This window comes from Equus przewalskii, chromosome 6, assembly GCF_037783145.1.
Source record: "Equus przewalskii isolate Varuska chromosome 6, EquPr2, whole genome shotgun sequence".
Taxonomy (NCBI): Eukaryota; Metazoa; Chordata; class Mammalia; order Perissodactyla; family Equidae; genus Equus; species Equus przewalskii.
Window position 1 is genome coordinate 9292370 of NC_091836.1, and position 19538 is coordinate 9311907.

Here is a 19538-nt window from a genome sequence, read left to right on the forward strand (position 1 = left end):
ATGCTCTGCTTAGGCAGCCCAAGGTTCACTGGTTCAGATCCCAGGCGCAGACCTATGCACTGCTTATCAAACCAAGCTGTGGCAGGTGTCTCACATATAAAATAGAGGAATATGGGCACAGATGTTAGCTCAGGGCCAATCTTCCTCAGCAAAAAGAAAAGAAAGAAAAGAAAGGAAAAGGATTGGTGGTGGATGTTAGCTCAGGGTTAATCTTCCTCAAAAAAACAGAATATATATATATATATATATATATATATATATATATATATTTGTGTGTGTGTGTGTGTGTGTTATCCAGGTGATAGATTTCTTCTTCAGCATGCTTTGGTATGCAATTTTTCCATTACATTTAAGTTGTTGACTTTACAGGCATAAATTTTTTCATAATATTCCCTTATCCTTTTAATATCTGTAGAATCTATCTCCTTTGGTAATCTTTGAATTATTCTAACTCTCTATATATCCTGTGTATATAGATAGAACCACAAAGTAACGAGTGTTGTTCCCTTTACTGAAGTGTATATGTTGCCATAGGCAATCGGTTCACCTAGGTTTCTGCAGATCTTACATTTTGTGGGGAATTAGCAGAGCAGCACCTCTTCCCAGTCATTGTGGTTGGCCGTCTTTTATCTATAGGGAAGATGATGGAGGAAGACTTAAGATGGTGCTTTTTGTTAATGTCCCTGAGGAGGAGAGCAAAGACCACTCTCTTCTCAGAGGATTGTAGGTAGCAATGAGCCCCACTCTGCTGAAGACACTTGCAGAGTGTAGGACATGGATCTGTGGGAGCCTTACACTAATATTACCTGCTTTCCTCTCAGTCTTTATCCCCACTTCTCTTCATCTCACCCCGTTGTTTCCACTAAGTTTAGTGTTCCGTAGTCACTGGACCCGGACTAGAGACTCAGCAGAAAACAATCAAATGAGTCTGAATTTTCATTTTTTCAAAACTTTCCAGTAAAGTCACATACGATTTTTTGGATACATTGAAGAAAATATATGTCTTTATCTGGCAGGAAAAATAAAAAGCGTATATGTAGTGTTTGACAAGAACCTCTTGATAATGAGGGAGAGAAATCCAATTCTAAATATTTGAGACAAACAGAAAATGGGGTTATTGGAAGTGTAAGAGGGCATATTGACAATTAGAAAGAGAGTACATCAATCAAAGTTGAAAAAGAAGAGATTCAACTGGGCCTCAGGAACCTGAATAATGCCAGTACTTTCTATATATTTCACCTGCGCTTCTATGGATCATTTGAATATTCTCTCTGAAGATTCGCTCCTCCCAGACAGTAGGAAACATTGTCCCTGAGAGGTTTGTAACTTCACCTCTCACAAGATTTGTTTAGATAGGATTGACCTCTCAGCTGTTTAATCTCCAAGTCCAAAATTAACAAAAAGTGCTATAATTGATCCCAAGTAGGCTGGGGAGAGTCATGCCAGAAAACAATGAGGAGCCTCATCTTTCTGGGACCCGTTAGTGCAGGCATCAAGCTTAGGCAGACAGCATATGGAGAATATATAATCCTGGTTTCTAACTCCAAGTATAAATAAGTTGACTTATACATATCATGTGCACTTAACAGGTAAGTGAGAAAATCAGGACTGCTTCTCTGGCAACTCCTCTGTCCTCAATTCTGCACACACTAGTTCTGGGTACATCTACTTTAGTATTTTTAGTGTTTTCTAAAGGTCCCTGTCAGCCAGATTCCACCTCATATTTGTTATGATGAGACCCCTTTCTCTATTATGATAGTTGCGTAAATTTGAGAATGTCCACTAATATCTATGATTCTCAGTTGTATCACGTTAAACCTGAGAAATTGATTGTACAAAATCAATATGTCAATACCATTGATGCAAATATTGCCCAAAATTGACTCCAGCTCTCAGATGTATTTTGTTTGACCTGCACAGTGTTAACTTATTTTTGAATGAAAAATCATGATTATCTGGCTTTAGTGGAATTATCAGAATACATGGCAACACAAGGCTGGAGCTAAGCAGTGGTCACCCCCTTCAGAGGAGCATGCTCTCCACGCTCTATTACTGTCCCTACTCAGCCAGCATCTCTCTCATGCAGTACGATCTAACATTCTCAGGCATTTAATATTGTGAATCCTGGCTAATTGGAACAATGGATGTGAAAATGCTTAGCCTTCCTTCTGTTGAGTCTAAATCAGAAACCTGGCAATTCTACCCATTGCCCTCATTCTTCTACAAAATTATAAATGTCTTTAGCACAGAGATTATGTCTTTCTAATTTATGAATTCTCCGCATCATTTAATATATTACACATGAGAAATAAAACTCCTGGAAGCAATGTTTGGTAAACAATGTTTGGAGTTTTCCTTTCTGAGCACTGTCCATTCAGATTCAAGGGCTTATGAGCTCTAATTCCGCCTAGAAGCGCCTTATCCAGGCTCCTTACCACATGCACAGGAGGGAAATACAGACAGGGACTAGAATCAGCAATGATCACCTGGTGCCGACATCTATGACATTTATAATATTACATAGAATATTTTTCTTTAAAACCTTTAGGAAGACAAAAAAAAGTAATTAATGTAGAACAGCTAACCATAAACCTACATTTCTAATATAACTTCTAATTCCTTTTCATTATGATTTGTATTCTTTGCTAAATATGGCAGCACATTTTTGAAGAATTGAAAGATAAATGGGTAAGGTAAATATATTTGATTTAATTGAAGTGTATGTGTGTGTGAGTGTGTGTGTGTGTGTGTGTGTTACAGGCTGCAATGTATATTTCTCTTCAGGATGGCAAGTCTCAAATTTTTTCTTTTAATCTTTTTTTTTTTAAAGATTTTATTTTTTCCTTTTTTCTCCCCAAAGCCCCCCCCCCCCCCCCCCCCCCCCCGGTACATAGTTGTATATTCTTCGTTGTGGGTGCTTCTAGTTGTGGCATGTGTGACGCTGCCTCAGCGTGGTTTGATGAGCAGTGCCATGTCCGCACCCAGGATTCGAACCAACGAAACACTGGGCCGCCTGCAGCGGAGCGCGCGAACTTAACCACTCGGCCACGGGGCCAGCCCCAAGTCTCAAAATTTTTATAGCATTATTATTATTTTGATGGCTGAGTGATGACTAGTTAGGTGTAGCAAAAGAAACAAACAAAAATAAACAAAGGACCTCTCCTTACCCTTGTATGCTGCAAAATAATATTGATAATAATCTAATCTAATCTTAATCTAAAGGCATAGCGACAATTATATCTATATATAGATATATTTATATTGTCCTATTTGTTCTAATAGCTTGAAGTGTATTATTGTTTTCCATATTTTTAAAAGCATTGAAATCATCAAATTTTCTAAATGACTTATCCATTTTGAAATTTTAATAGATCAGGAGCAGGCAAACTATGGCTAGCTTTCTGCCTTATTTTGTAAACAAAACTTTATTGGAATGCCGCCATGCCTGTTCACTCGCATGTTGCCTGTGCTTTCGCAGCACAACCATAGAGCGGAGTAATTGTTAACGGAGACCATACGGCCCTAAAGACTAAAATATTTACTAACTGTTGCTTTAGAGAAAAAGTCCATCAACTCTTGCACTAGGTAATAATAAGGTAGCAATAATTATGACTATGTAAGGTAGGTTCAGATGTAAAATTCAAATTAAAATATATACACGCACTTTGATTTTCACACTAGATTATGTACTAAGGTGATTTTATTCTTTTCTGATTTATAACAAATAGTGTCTTAGTGAGTAATTTTTTTCCTTGCTTGAAGAACACTTAATATTGAATTGCTTGCTAAAGCTTTCATGTTTTTATTTTAAATAAACATGTTTTTGAGCAATATTATATTATTAAGCTCATAGTTTACTGTGCTTGGGCGTTGTCTTTGTTTCTACAAATGTCTCTAACATCAAACAACTAATGATCTGAAATAAATAATAACAAACCTAGAGATTTCTCTGTCCTCAAATTATATGCTGATACCATGAGTACCACTCAGAACTGGAAATACAACATCTCTTTTCCTTTAATTTTCACAACAACCTACTCAGATGGTTTATAAAATAATAACCTTGTAAATCATCAGGTGAAGGATTACATAAAACTAACCATAATTATTGACCTTAAATTTCAAAATATCCCCCTCATATTTTATTGTCTATTACTTAATGACATGTTTGCTCAATTTTAAAATATTCCCTAACCATAATGGCCTGAGTCAAATGCTGATTCAGGTATTTTAAAGGAAGGCATCTCCAACTTTGATTGCCGAAGCACAATACAAATATGAATGAAGAGGTTAGGATTAAATGCACTGGCATATTTAATCATTGTTTCGTTGTATTCTTATAGTTGTGTAGAAAACAACAGTGGGAAGTACTTTGCCGTTTTAATTGTGAATCTGTGGGTGTTCTAAGGTAATCACTAAGGAAAAAGACAGTTGGTTTTAATGTCATTTTCTTCTTATTTAAGACACAAAAATAAAGATTTTATCCTTAAAGGACTGAGTTGTCCTACTCAATTGTTTAAGGGTTCATTTATATTTATTCATTTATATTATGTTGAAATAATTTAAATCAGATGGAAAATTAGCAAAGTCATAAAATTAACTCACTCTACTTTTTTATAGCAGATATTTTAGATGTGTGCTTTAGTTTTTCAGAAAATAGCTGAAAAATATATTTTGGAATAAGGCCAATACAGATATATAAAGTTAAGAAATATTTTGCTCTAGTTTTGTCATCCAAATAAAGATGACCTGAATAAATCAAATAGCTCCACTCCATAGAAAGATATATATCATACATGCCCAAATACAAGACAGGAGCCTTTCTCCTCATAAATTATCTCTCAGGGAAGAAAGAATCAACCTACATCCCTCATCACACAGACACTTTGACTCCCCTCCTGTTAAAATGCATGAGCCAAGCCTATTCCAACCCAATAGCAAATCCTTAACTGTGCACTAGTTTCCATCTCTTGTCTCCCATTCAACTGATTTTTCTATCTCCCCTGTATCAAAAATTTCCTTCTTTGTATAGTTAATTATACATAGTGCTTACAATGTGTGAGGAACAGTTTTAAGTGTTTTACATGTCTTGACTCATTAAGCATCATTTAATCCTATAGTTTACTATTATCAAATCCATTTTACAGATTAAAAAATGAAGCCAGGGGGCTGGCCCCGTGGCCGAGTGGTTAAGTTCGCGCGCTCCGCTGCAGGCGGCCCAGTGTTTCGTTAGTTCGAATCCTGGGCGTGGACATGGCACTGCTCATCAGACCACGCTGAGGCAGCGTCCCACATGCCACAACTAGAAGAACCCACAACTAAGAATACACAACTATGTACCGGGGGGCTTTGGGGAGAAAAAGGAAAAAATAAAATCTTTAAAAACAAAAAAAAAAAATGAAGCCAGGATTTGAGCCCTGGCAATGTGTCTCCAGACTCTATGATCTAAAACGCTGTGCTTTTTGCCTCTCATCTCCAACTGCATAAATTTACCAGGAAAACTCTCGTTTTACAACAAATAAAAAGAAATCCCTCTCTTTTGATTCCCACACTGCCATCCAGCTACACACTCATTTCTTGTCTGGTTACCTTTTTTGCCAAATGGAATTCTCCATAAACATCTCACTGAAGTAATTATCAGCGGTTAACATGGTCGTTCGTCCTTTTAAAATATAAATTAAGACCTGTCGTTCACATGTTGCACAGACACTTCTATTGGCTTTCTGTCACAATCAGAGGAACTTGGAAATATTCACCATGGTATACTAGCGTCAGCAGGCTCTGGCTATCTCTCGGACTCACATCCTAATTCTTTCCTTCCTTGATGATGTTTCCAAGGAAGCGCACCTGGAAATCACAGCACACTCCTTTCTCAGGGCTTTTGCCCTGCTGTTCTCTTTAACTGAGCTTACTGTAGTCTTCCCTTTTATACGTTTATTTCCCTGTTTTTAAGACTGGAGTTAAATTCATTTTACTGGGCTTAATCTGAACAGATAGGCAGATGACATAGAAAGAGAAAAGAGCTTCATTAGCGTCAGTTGTTTGACCAATCAAATGGCTGTGCTTTGTACACAGGTTGTATAATTTAACTGATTAGCCTTTGCTCAGCTTTAGAAAGCATGAGTAGAGCCTCACTCGGTCATTTATTAGTTGTGCTTTAATAAAAAATGCCCTCTGTACTTTCTGAGGAGATTGTGTTTACATAAATATAGTTTCTGGTGGAGATAGATAGGTAGGTAGGTAGACTGATAGAGATAGACAGATGTAGAAACACACACGAGAGAGAGAAGGAATTTATTACTACATTTAAACAAAACAATTCACAACTTCATTTAGCACAATGTATGTATTTTAATTTTGTGGAGGGTAGAATTTCTTCTTTTCCTTTAAATCAGCAGATCATTATTGGTCTGAACCTAGAAAAACACCCTATGACTTTTAAAAAAGGCAATCTAAAGATCTATACATGTATGTTTCCTTTCATAATTACTTAATTTGTAGGACTGCTGTGAATTTTAAAAGAGATGATAATGTGTATAACATACTTAGCATGTAGTAAGCATTCAATGAATATCTATTACCTTTATTACTATTGTTAGTTTTAGTTGAACTAGTAAAGCAGCTCCTATGGTCAGCTTTATCAACAAAAGTACTAATAATTATTTTTCACACTTGAAGAATATAGTGTGAATATACCACCCTAAAGAAAATTGAAATTTAACATTTAAAGAGTATTCAAAAGGAAATGTCATACTCCCTACAGCAATTCCACATTTAAATCCAGAAATAATCCCAGGTAACTTTTAAATAAGGTATGACCCCACAGCATCTGAAGATAGTTGATGGACTTTTCTCCAACTCTAGAATCTCATTCTGAGAGGTTGTTTCTGATAGCAAGTTTCCTAAAAGAAGAACTTGACAGGGGGATGCTAGTTCAAGGGATTTTTCTAGGCAATGCTCTCAAGGAGAATGGGAATGGAGAGAGCGAAGCAAGACAGGGCAGAGGTAAACAGCTGAGTAAAATTTACCCTCAGCTGGAAACTAGCTTTATTCTGATATTGTGGGGAGGATCTAGATCTTTCCTATATTTCATTTCAGCTTTGGGTGGATCTAAGGCTTTTCTTCATCCTACCAGGATCCAGCTTAAAAACCAGATTACTAGGTTTAGGCAGGGGAAAAAGAAAAATGGCAGTCACTTGATTGCATCTTAAAACTTCTACTAAAAAAAAGGCTTATATCACTTTCATTCACATAGCACATAGCATTGCCTAAAGCCAGTTATATGGCCAAAACTGATGTCAAATTGGGTGAAATGTGTGATTCTTCCACAGGACAAGCCCCACCTAGAAAGAGAAGTTAAGTGGAATCCTAAGAAAATCTACCACTGTTCATATTTTTGTCTACAAAATATTTGGTTATCCTCTCACATGCAGAACCCTGTCACCCTCTCCCAAAAGGGAGAGCAAAATATCCCATGAAATCGTGGAACTGGAATGAAAAAGCCATATTATTTGCACTCAACAGAGTGAGCAAAACCATATATACATGTGTGTACATATCTATCTCCAAAATAAAAACTAAACAAATCCTTTCCATTTCCGAAGGGGGAGAGTTTCCGTCTCCTTCTCTTCCTCCGCTCCTCATCCTCTACCTCGTCCTCCTCCTCCTCCTCCTCCACCTTCTCCACCTTCTTCGCCCTCGATCTACTCTTGAAGCAAAACTTCCTGGTCCAATGTTTTTCATGGTCCTTCGCTCTGATCCTCTTGAGGGCACTTTCCCATTATTTCCAGGGGCCACATCTCAAGAAGATTTTGGAGAATATTCCTTCCCTGGGGGCTAAGGAGCTTTCGCATGCTGCTTCTTGACTATAGAAGATTGGGTGCCCAAGGGTTGTATCAGATTTTTTAACTCACAATCTCTTTTAATCCAGGCTGTTGGTTTTCTTTAAAGTAAAACTTTTTTTTCAAAAGCATGATGACCTTTTGTCTACTTGATTCCAACCCAGTATATGTAACAATAATCACACTAATGATTCTTTATCAGATTTTATTTTTTCTCTGGTCTTAAGTGCAGTTATTTTGAGCCCATGCAGCTTCTGTGGGAGACCTACTCTCTTAGTCGGAGAGCCTGAGCCATTTTATGTCACCGAAAGGATTTAGCAGATGCCACATTAGTGGATTCAGAGAAATGTTCATTTAAACATTTCAGTGGGTATAAACTTGATGTGTTTCTTGCTTGAGACTGAGTTTTAATTGGTTTTTGTTGCTTAAGAGCTTTCTTAGTTTTTGTTTGACCAGTTGGAGTTGAGAAACAGTTTCAGTATTGAACCCTGCAAGTCCTGGTGTGTGCTGGCTTTCTATATCGCCTTCTACTTCTGCTTGCCAAGTGGCCAGATTGCTCCTGAACTCATCTTTTTCCAGGGATACTTGTCAATAGTTGTACAGTTGTAAGCATGTAATGTGTACAACAGTCTAGTTTCCCTTTTCTTTCCCTAAATTTTCTAATTAAGGAAAGAAAAGCACTAGCAAACTCAGTGCTTTAATGTATTTACAGTGGTTGAGCTGATCTCTTGCAGGACTTCAGGTTATGAGAAAGTTGAATTATTTCCTAGGTCATCACTGATCTTATAGTATAGACCTATTGAATCTCATCTCAAATTGTGGGGAGTGTACAAGGGCACCCCCTCCATAATGAACCTAGGATCTATATTTCTCCCCATTGGCCTCATGTCTATGAAAATCCTATCACAGTGATGGCTTCTAACAATATTCAGTAAATATTAATTCCGTTTTTTAAAATGTATGTATACATGTCTAGATTGATTGGTTGATGACTAAAAAGTCTTTGGGGCCCTATGTAGAATGTCTGCAGTTTTATTTATCTTCTTTCCAACTTTTTAATATTTTCTACCACACATATTAAAGAGTTTCATTTTGAGGGCACAATCTCTTTCTTATACTACAATATCAGCTCTCTACACAAATGTGTGTTCTTTCCATCATGCTTTGCCTTTGTGTATGGTTGCTACTTTGCTGGTAATATGATTACTTGAAAAGCAGCTGCTCAGTTTTTTGTTTCTTATTTTCTTTCATTGCTTCAAATCTTGATGGAAACACATAATTTTTTAAATTATTCAATTTCGTTTTGTTGCTTTCAGTAGTTTTAAGAAATAATATCTAGTGCTGGCCTGGTGGAGTAGTGATTAAGTTTGTGCCCTCCACTTTGGCAGCCCGGCGTTCATGAGTTCAGATCCCGGGTGCAGGCATACACACTGATCATTAAGCCATGCTATGGCGGCATCCCTCATATGAAATAGAGGAAGGTTGGCAAAGATGTTAGCTCTGCAACAATCTTTCTGAAGCAAAAAGAGGAAGATTGGCAACAGATGTTAGCTCAGTGGCAATCTTCCTCACCAAAAAAAAAAGAAATAATGTTCAAAATTAACATTTCCTTCTCTTTTGCGTATTATTTTATCATTATGATAAAAATTATTCTTCTAAATTTAAATTTGCTTTATATCATTAGTGAGAATTTTTATTATATTTTGTTTTCTTTCCAAATAGTGGAATATTTCATCTTGCAGCTTCTCTTTTACAAAATCTCCAGTCATTAGATATATGTAGATGTAAGATAACTTCATCTTAATAAAAAAAAAGATAACTTCATCTTCCACTTTAGATATGTTGTTAACTCGTAAAGAATAATTTAATAAAGTTTAAATGTAATGCAGGATTTATATTATATTAAAATTGCTAAAATCAGGTTCTTCAGAAATCTTAAAAACAAAATTGAATGAAGCAATTAAAAAGTCAAATCCCTTAGATATATTAAATGTGCATAATACTCTCTTCATGATTAATCAATAATATTTTTTTTAAAAAGTATGTTACAAACAAAAGGAGATTTTCTCCCTTTCTGGTATTCTATTTTGACCAGTTTACTTCAATGACATGAACTAAAATCTAGCAACAATAGATATCATATCTACAAAAGTCAGAGGGACATATTATTATATTGAAATAAAGGATTTAAGAATCTTAATTTTTAATATGTTTAACATATGTTGCCTAATTTATAGATCTCCTATTGAAGGGTGAAAATTTGTGAAAATTAGATAAATAAATTTATAAAACGTACAAATACCTAAAACCTATTAAAGTGAAAATACTATTTTAATTTACACAATTTACTACATTTAAAATTCTCTCTGTTACTATGAAAAAAAGTATGGGTTTAAAAACCAGGGATAATTTGATACGAATAGTGGCTCTGGCTTTTATGAGACTAGACTAGTTGCTTAATTGCTCTTAGTTTCTGTTCCCAATTTGCAAACTTTAGTCAAAACCACCAACTTCGTAGGATCATTACAAGGAATGAAAATGGAATATAAGGTAAGGTATCAGTAACTAACAGATATCATTATTTTGTTTACTACCATCTCTGATGTATCTAAGAATAAACTAAGCACAGTCAGGATGAGAAATGGGAAAAATGACAGCAAAAACTATTGAAGAGTTTTATTTTAAGATTTGCCTCACTTTTTAATTGTCTTATTATTTTTCATATTGGACTTTATCAGAGACAAGCAACTGGATTGCATGGTCCATAAGCCCTTTTGAGAAGGACCGTTTTCATTTCCTAAAATGCTTTTTGATATATCGCACTAATCTCTCTTGAGTTTCACATGCCTTTTTTCCTATGGCTTTCTAGACCCATAAAATGGAAATACGTTTTAAAATCCAATGGCATTATTTCCAAATAGTTTAGTCTCTCTCTTCTGGAGTTCTACATTTCATAATTTATTTATGGCCATTGCTATAATAGTTTAAAACTATCACAATATCTCCTGCAATATCCCCAGTAGTGCTTTGGCAAAGAAAAGAAAAACCACGTACACCCACACATGTACTCTCTAAACCAAAACTTATAAAGATGGTATTAAGCAAAATAAGCCAGAGAGAGAAAGACAAACAACACGTGATTTCACTCATCTATGAAAGGTAAACAAACACATCGATAAAGAGAACAGATTAGTGGTTACCAGAGGGGAAGGGGATATGGGGGTGGGCAAAAGGGGTAAAGGGTCACATGTGCATGGTGACTGGATAAAAATCAGAATATTGGTGAGCAGGATGCAGTCTATACAGAAACTGATATATGATAACGTACGCCTGAAATTACACAATGTTATAAACCAATGTGACCTCAATAAAATAATTGAAAAAAAAAGAAACAAGATTCTGGTAGGAAATCTCTCTCTTTTTGTATCTATTTGTGTTTTAGGAAGCAAGTCACACGGATAGACAGAATAACAGTATTGCAGCCAGCAGGAAGCTTTGTTCTATGTTTGAGCTATATTATCAAGAGGAAAAATCTAGTCTAGATTCAGGGAAGTCAAAGAATGTACAAACTCATTTGCTGTGTACTATTACATAAATGAGAAAAAATCTCTGACACTTAAATGTTTTGCAACTGCCTTGTGTATTATCTCCTAGTTATTATTCCATGGTTTCATTGAAACATTGAATATATATTTTATACAATTATCTTTTAACTGATTGTACAAGAGCTAATGGAAATCTCATTAATACTCAAAATTGTATGCAAATAGTAAGTTAATGATTTCTCAAAGAAAGGAATACTTGCAAGAAAATCACAAGGAGTGCTTGTTAGAGATGCAGAATCTTAGAGCTGTTAACCAAACTATTGAAGCAAAACTTTGGGAATGAGTCTGAGAGTATGCATGATAATAAAGCTTCCACCAATGATTTTTCTGTGCAGTAATTTACTTGTTTACATCACATTATATATCTAAAATCAGGAAATTAAAAAATAAATGTTACATACTAATATCTTACATATTTCATAATGATTTATGTCTTTAAACCAAAAGCCTAAAAAAAGTTTCAAAAGAACTCTAATGTTTAACATAAATTATATCCCTTACATCTACAAGTCAGACTTTCCTATACTAAAACCTGTGCATCATTAAAAATTAAACAATGATATGTGAGGAGGCTTTGAGCCCCAGAATATCAAGTTCCATCAAAGTTGAGATTCTCATATAAATCTAAAGAAGTAAACTGCAACAGTAAAAATTATATGTATATATAGTACACATATAAGTATATAATCTTTTCTGCAACAGTAAAAATTATAATACATAATTTGATACGTAAATTAAAACTTTTTCAGGGAAAAATAAATCACAAACAAAGTGAAAAAGTTAAAGATCAAGAAAAATGATCTGTACATAATAAACAAAGTTTTAATGTCAACAGACATACAAGTGAGTATTAAAAAAGACCAAACAACCCAATACAGGCCATGGGTATGAATAGAATATTCATAGAAAACATTAAAAACATGTAAGAAAAAGTGATCATTAGCCTTAGTAATCAGATAAATTAAAAATGAATTAGAGCTTAAAGTCAACTCTAGATTGTATTTCTCAGATAAGCAAATAAAAATATTGATAAATTCTGACTTGTCAAAAATGAGCTCTTTCATACATTAGTAGTGAGATTATAAATTGAAATCCCTCTTTGTGGTGGTTGACAGTATATTAAAAGGTATAAACTCTTTGTCTTAGCAATCGCACTTCTAGAAATCTAAGCCAAAGAAGTACTAACACATAACTACAAAGACAATTTGTTTTCAAAAGTACCTATTTGTGATATTGTTTGAATTACAAATATGAGAGAAATTCTCCTAAAGGGGAATAGTTACATATACATGGTTTATTCATTATATAGGATTCAATAAAAAGAGTAAAAATAATGAAATAGTTTTATAAGTATTAACATGAAATGATGTCATTCTATGTGGTTAAGTGAAAAGATAAATCATAAATAGTTTGATGCTATTCATGAAAAATTGTATTTGTAACCAAAGAGGTATGGAAACTTACACGTCAAATTAGTAGATTAGATATCACCAAAGTGTGGAACAAAGGGAGATAAAGAGGACATTTTCACTTTTTATCTTGTATTTTTTGAAATATTAACTAACAAGTATATATTGAAAATGTAAAAGAATGAAATAAAAAGAACAGAGGTGAAATGAGTTAACAACCACAAAATTCTTTTTCTTGAATTCTTGATGATTTCCAGAGTGTGATTCTCAATGAATTGACCGGTGGTCACAGAGGTTCTTCTCTGGGAAGGAATCAACAAACAGCTGGAAAAAGGGCTCACTACTGCCCACTCTGGGGAGTGAAACAGAAATCTTACCCCAAAAATGAGAACATGGAACAAGGAATAGTTAACTCTTTATATCAGCTTGCCTAATGGGAATTATCTCAGTCAAATATGGTTGATTTCAAAGTTTAGATGATATCCAGGGTTATATTCTATTTTTTCTATATTTCTATACTTTTTCTATATCTTTTGTAATTTCTTACTGTTACCTGAAACCAAATATGCCAGCTTTTCCTCCCCTCAAGCACTTTCTACTCATTTATATCAAAAATCTTGTCTTGTTTTCCAAAATTTAAACTTTGAAATTTAAAAGAAGAGGAAGCAAATATTTATTAACGTCAATTCTATGCCCGTCGCTCTTCTAGGATATGGGAATGCAATGGTAAAAAAACAAAAACAGACAAAAGCCCTGCTCCCATAGTGCAAGGAAAGACACAATAAACAAAGAAAGCTGTAGAATCTAATGTTGTGCAGTGCCAAACGTTGATCTACGTTATAGAGCAAATAAACAGGGAAGAGGAATAGGAGTGTCAAGTCAAGAAAGTGAGAGTGCTATTTAAGATAGGATGATCAGAACAGGCTTCACTGAGGAGGTGAGAATTAGATCCAAAGGAATTGAAACAGAAAAGTGTGCTGACATTCCAGAAAAGGGCAACAATTGCAAAGGCCCTGAGCATTTTAGGAACAGCACGGAAGCAAGTGTCACTGGAGCATAGTAAGCAAGGGGGTGAAGAGCAAGAAATACATCAGATGGGCTCTGGGTCTGTGTGTGTGTGTCTTTGTGTGTGTGTGTGTCTATGTGTTGAGGGAGAAAATACAATATAGATAATCCGTTTGGCCAGGGTCAGTAAATTACACCCGGCGTCCTGTCACCTGTTTTTGTAAATAAAGTTGTATTAGAATACAACCATACACTTCTTTGTATTGTCTATGGCTGATTTCACACTACAAAATAGGGTTAAGTAACTGCAAGAGAAACCGTATAGCCACAAAGTATGAAATATTACTATTTGGCCTTTTACAGAACAAGTTTGCTGGCTCTTCCTTAAGACCATTCTAAGGACTTTGGCTTTTATTATAAGTCTTGTAAGAAGACAGATACTTGATTCCTATTGTTTTCACATCTTAGGGGTCATGATAAGGGTTTTAAATTTATTCTATGTGTGATTATCTGTCTTTGGAGATTTTTAAGTAGGCAGTAATCAAAGGATTTCTGCAGCTGTTTTGTGGACAACATATTGTAAGGAAGCAAGAGTGGAAGCACAGAGAAGAATTAGACAAAGTAAAGTAGCAACAGCAAAGTGAATAAGAAATGATAGAGATTTGAACAAAGAAATTGACATTAGAAAGAAGGAAATTATAATAAATAGGAATTGCTAATATATTGGTTAGGGTAGTGAGAGAAAGTTAAAAATCAAGAATGACTCCTGGGTTTAGAACTTGAGCAACTGGTGACAGAGGGAATATTAAAGAAGGATTGTATTTGGAAGGGGGAGGGCATTGTGGCTGTTAGGTATATAGGTTTGGGATAGCTAGTAGATTTCCAAGTGGATATGTAAATAAAAATGGATATAAAGATGTAAGAAGGCAGAAATTGATAGAAAAATCTGGAAGTCATTGATCTATAGAGTAAATCATTTGAATATATTAGGTGAAATTATCTAGGGGAAAATGTTGATGGAGAAATAGAGAATTTTTTTGTGTCTATCAGGAAAGCAGAATGAGACCAAGAGGCCAATGACTTAGTGTGACAGAGTCTGCACAGAAAAAGATGGTAGCATTCCGCTCTATGATTACAGCCCTGGTGTAATCAGGGGTTCATCTTAACAACAGCTGAGGCTTGGGAGAAGGAGGACTAGTGCAATGAACGGAAGAGGGTTAGGGAGGAAGGATAATTGACTTTAATAATATGCCATGGATTCTAAGCTGTACAAAAAGGGAAGTGAAGACATGAGGGGCATGATGGATATCAAAAAAGTAGTAGGAGAAATGAACTCTGTACATATGAAAGGAAATCTTCTCATAATGTAATACTTGTTAACCATGGACCCAAAGAAATGTTTATCACTTGGAGTTGATCTTTAACTTTCTTTTATTTGTCATAAGAATGAGAATAACTATAAATTATTTTAATAACTCCTTATATTTGTGTGCCATTTTACAGTTTAGATGGTACTCACACATATATCAGAATGTCCAAAAATTAACAAAACAGTAAATGAAGCATTGTACATTGTCTTAGAGACTTAATAAATGAGGGGTAATCTACAAATAATGAAAGTACCAGCAGAACATACATCAGATAAATGCTAAGACGGAAAACAGAAAATGCCTTAAGTAAAAGTTGGTTTAAGATATGCTAAAGTTGGACATCCCTTTCCTAAGAATTCCACTTATTGGAGCTACATTTTAGTCATGCGAGGAAATATAAATACTTTGTAGTTATTAAAATCGAATTACTCTTTTCTGCGCATATAATTCTTTGGAAATGAACAATTATTTTTGTAGCTGTATGGATCTGATAAGGTAAGAACTGATGTGTTTCCGGAAGTACACTCCTAAGAAGACATGCGCTGTTTTTTCTCCTACAAACTCTTTGATGTTTGAGGGTGACACTATCACTGAGCCTCAAAATGTTACATGACAATGGACAAATCCTGCTTATAGGACCTTGTTTAAATATAAGGGCTCTGTAGTTGGGTAGATATGATTCACATATTCTTTTAAAGGGGATTATGTATTATACTACATGTCTTTTACCTTAGCTATAATAAGCTTTGACTCTGTTACAGTAGAAATGGAAATTAAACATTAACTATATTTCAAAAGCTTGTCTTATAAATGTTAGCACAGAATCAGCATGTTAATCTCAAATTTAAATATGTATAGTCCTGCATAAATGCTGCACTTGCACAAGCATTTGGTGCCAGAACATTCTTTGCAATTTACTGAGCTGTTTTGAATGATTGCACACTCAGCTCACACAGCCATTTTCCACTTAACCGAGTAGATTCAGAGCCAGAGAAGAGACACTATTTATTTTAGTGTCACCTATAGTTAAAGTTATGTCAGGATTTCTATTATGAACCTGTTTTCAGGGCTTTGTAACTGTGTAATAATTCTAATCATGGAATGAATCCAAATTTCTCTCTAAAGAGTAGCAAGGAACATAGCTTTAGAGAAAGCAGACCAAATATGCAGGGCTAAGGAAACATTCTAATATTAAGGAATACAATTTCTATGGAGCTTATAACTATTTTAGCAAAGTAGGGAACGATAAAAGTACAATTTAAAAAAATGCTTCACACTCTTGTGGAGATAGGCTGAGGGGAGAAAAGGCTCATGGTAATTTATAGACGGGATTAGATTCTTTGAAAATGATGCCCTCAACTTCTCAGTCAAGGTTATCTATGATGTATCTCTCCAATTCCCTGCCCAATGTTTAGATTAATTTGTCTACAAGAAATTACTATTTTATGTATGTTAATGTCGAGTCCATATACTGAGTTCCACTCTTGATTTTTCCTCTGTATTCACCAATTCTACACTTAAAATATTCATTTGTAAAAATAACATAAAAAGCTTTTATCAACCATGGCAAAGTTGCAACATTGAGTTTCCCCCTACCTGAGTACTGTGCACCAAAAATGTTCAGAAATATTTCCCTAGGACAGGCTAATTTCTAAGGAGAAATACCAAATCCCAAAGTGAGTTTTAACCTTTTCAGAATGTATGCTTGTCCCCATTTTATCATTTACTTGAATGTTAAGTTTTCTCACCAACCACTTACTCTTTTCTGAGACTCTTTGGGAGATGTGAAATGACTAATAACGTAGGACTTGAGCAAATCTCACACATATTACAAAACATTACCTGGTATTTCCTCCCATGTGTCATTGTGAGAAAGTCAATCTCTTTTATCTTTGATTTTCCTCTTATGTTATTACATTCTGTCTATGACGCTGTACTAAAAATCCATTCAACTCAGGATTCTTTATTTAAAAATGGGGAAGCACACAAATCTACCTGGAAGAGAATACGGTAGTGTTTGGGATCCTGGGCTTTGCTAATCTGTTTTGAACTTAGACTCTTCTATTTAAAGCATCTGTGACTCTGAGAAATATCTTTTGCTAATCCCCATTTTCATCATGTGGTTAGTATTGAATAGCAACTATTAAATAAATAACTAAAAGTAGCAAACTTTTTTTAGTACCAGGCACTGTGTAAACAGCTTTCATGCATTGACTCATTTAATTCACACAATAAAACATTGAGATGAGCTGTATTATTATCATAATATTATAGCGAGTGAAAGTGAAGAAGAGAGAGAAAGTCATTTACCTGCCATCACAATTAGTTGAGTGATGGGACTTGGATGTGAACCTAACAGTCTAGATCTTAACTTCATGCCCTTAACCTCAGGCTCTACAGCCACCCTCTGTGAGAATTAACTAAACAATACCTTGAACAAATTCATCCCAGTGCCTGACACACATCTAATGTTCAATAAATGATAGCTGTAGATTTTAAACGAACAGAGCAGTAAATTATTTAAAGGGTGTAAAACAGAAACATCCTAGCAAAATCTTTTAATTCAAAAACAAAAAACTGGTCTAGACAGATAACTTGGTCAATTTCAAGTGATTTTCTAAACGATTAAATCTATTATATAAAAAAATTAAAATGGTTAAACATAAAGCCATCTACACATTTGTTAAATTATCCATCCAAAAATAATTAGCGAGCAACACATATATATATATATCAGATAGTCTCCCAGAGTACATAGGCATTTTAAGCAAATTAGACATAGGTCTTTCCCTCAGGAATTTATCATCTACAGGTGCTCGTAGGCTCTGAACAAAGATATTTGAGACTACTTGTCATTCTTTAGTTGATTTATTCCCTTAATCATCCAGTAGGTCAGTCATTCAACAAGTATTTCCTGAGACTCTCCTATGTGACTTTCAAGTATTCTGCTAGATTCTGGGATAGATCAGTGAACAACACAGAAGTTGAATTTATTCTTATGAGAGCAGAAGTCCATAAAAGATTCACTAATAACATGTTTGAATGGCTCAAAATGAGTCAGAACTGCTTAGGGCAGGAACAACTAGAATACATTTAATAGAGGAAATGCTATTTCCACTGGACCTTAAAGAAAGTTATTTGGCAAAGTGGAGATAAGATTAGAAAAGCATTCTTAGAAACAATGTAAACCAAAGATTAGAAATGACAAGATGTTGGGCAAGTACTGACATTTTTAAAAGTTACATTTATCTTTAATTTAAAACAGGGCTTGTCAAATTTTACTGAATATTAGAATCACCCGAGACGCCTTTAGAAACCCCAGTGCTCAGGTCTCAATCCATACCAATTAACACATCTCAGGGAGGGAGGGAGGCATCAGTATTTTTTAAAGATCCCCAGGTTGTCTTAGTGTGGAGCAAATTTTGAGAACCACTGATTCAGAGTATAAAAAGTGAAAATTAAACATTCTAAGAGAAAAATTAGGTTGTAGTTAGATTGTAAAAGGATTTGAATCTCAAGGAAGACCATTTGAACATAATTCAGTGGGATATATGAAATGATCAGAGAAGAGAGTCCAGAAGCAGGAGAAAACTATGACAGGAAAACCACAGGAAAGGATGCTTGACTTGTGATTGAAGCCCCAAAATGTCAAGGAGAATGAGAAAAGAAAAATTCCTTACAGAATTTGGCAACTAGAGTGCATTCGATATCTTCCAAGAAGCATTTTTGGAGGGTAGCGAGGTAGAGAACTCGATTCCGATGGTGAGGAAGTAGGAAATATTAATATACAACTACCTCTTCAATATACCTGAACACAAAGTGAAGTTTGGAGCTATTCAGAGTAAAACAAGAAAACAGGAAGAAACACGGAAGGTACTTGATTATGTTAGTAGGCTAGAGGAAAGGTAACAGCAGAGAGAAAGAAGGGATAGAGATAATGGGTTACATACTCACATCCTTGAAGGTGTATGTGTTTTAGTTTGTATTCCCCCAATAGGAGAACTCATGTTAAGGATATGAGTGAAGGTAGTTTACTTGAGAAATACTCCCAAGAAGCATAGTGATGCTATGAGGAAAGTGAGACTAAGAAGGAGGAAAATTCAATATCAGAATCTGTTTTTGAGGTCACTAATGTGAGCAATGGGGGCTTGATCCAGGGAACCTCTGAGAAGTGTCAATCAAGGATGCTTTCCAGAGTCATGCATTTGAGATATGGAAGATTGGAGCGTTTTTTCTATTGGCTTTAATCTCTCAGTGTTTGTGAAGACTCCTAGGGAATTAACTCCTCTACCCTTCTTGGCTGTGGTT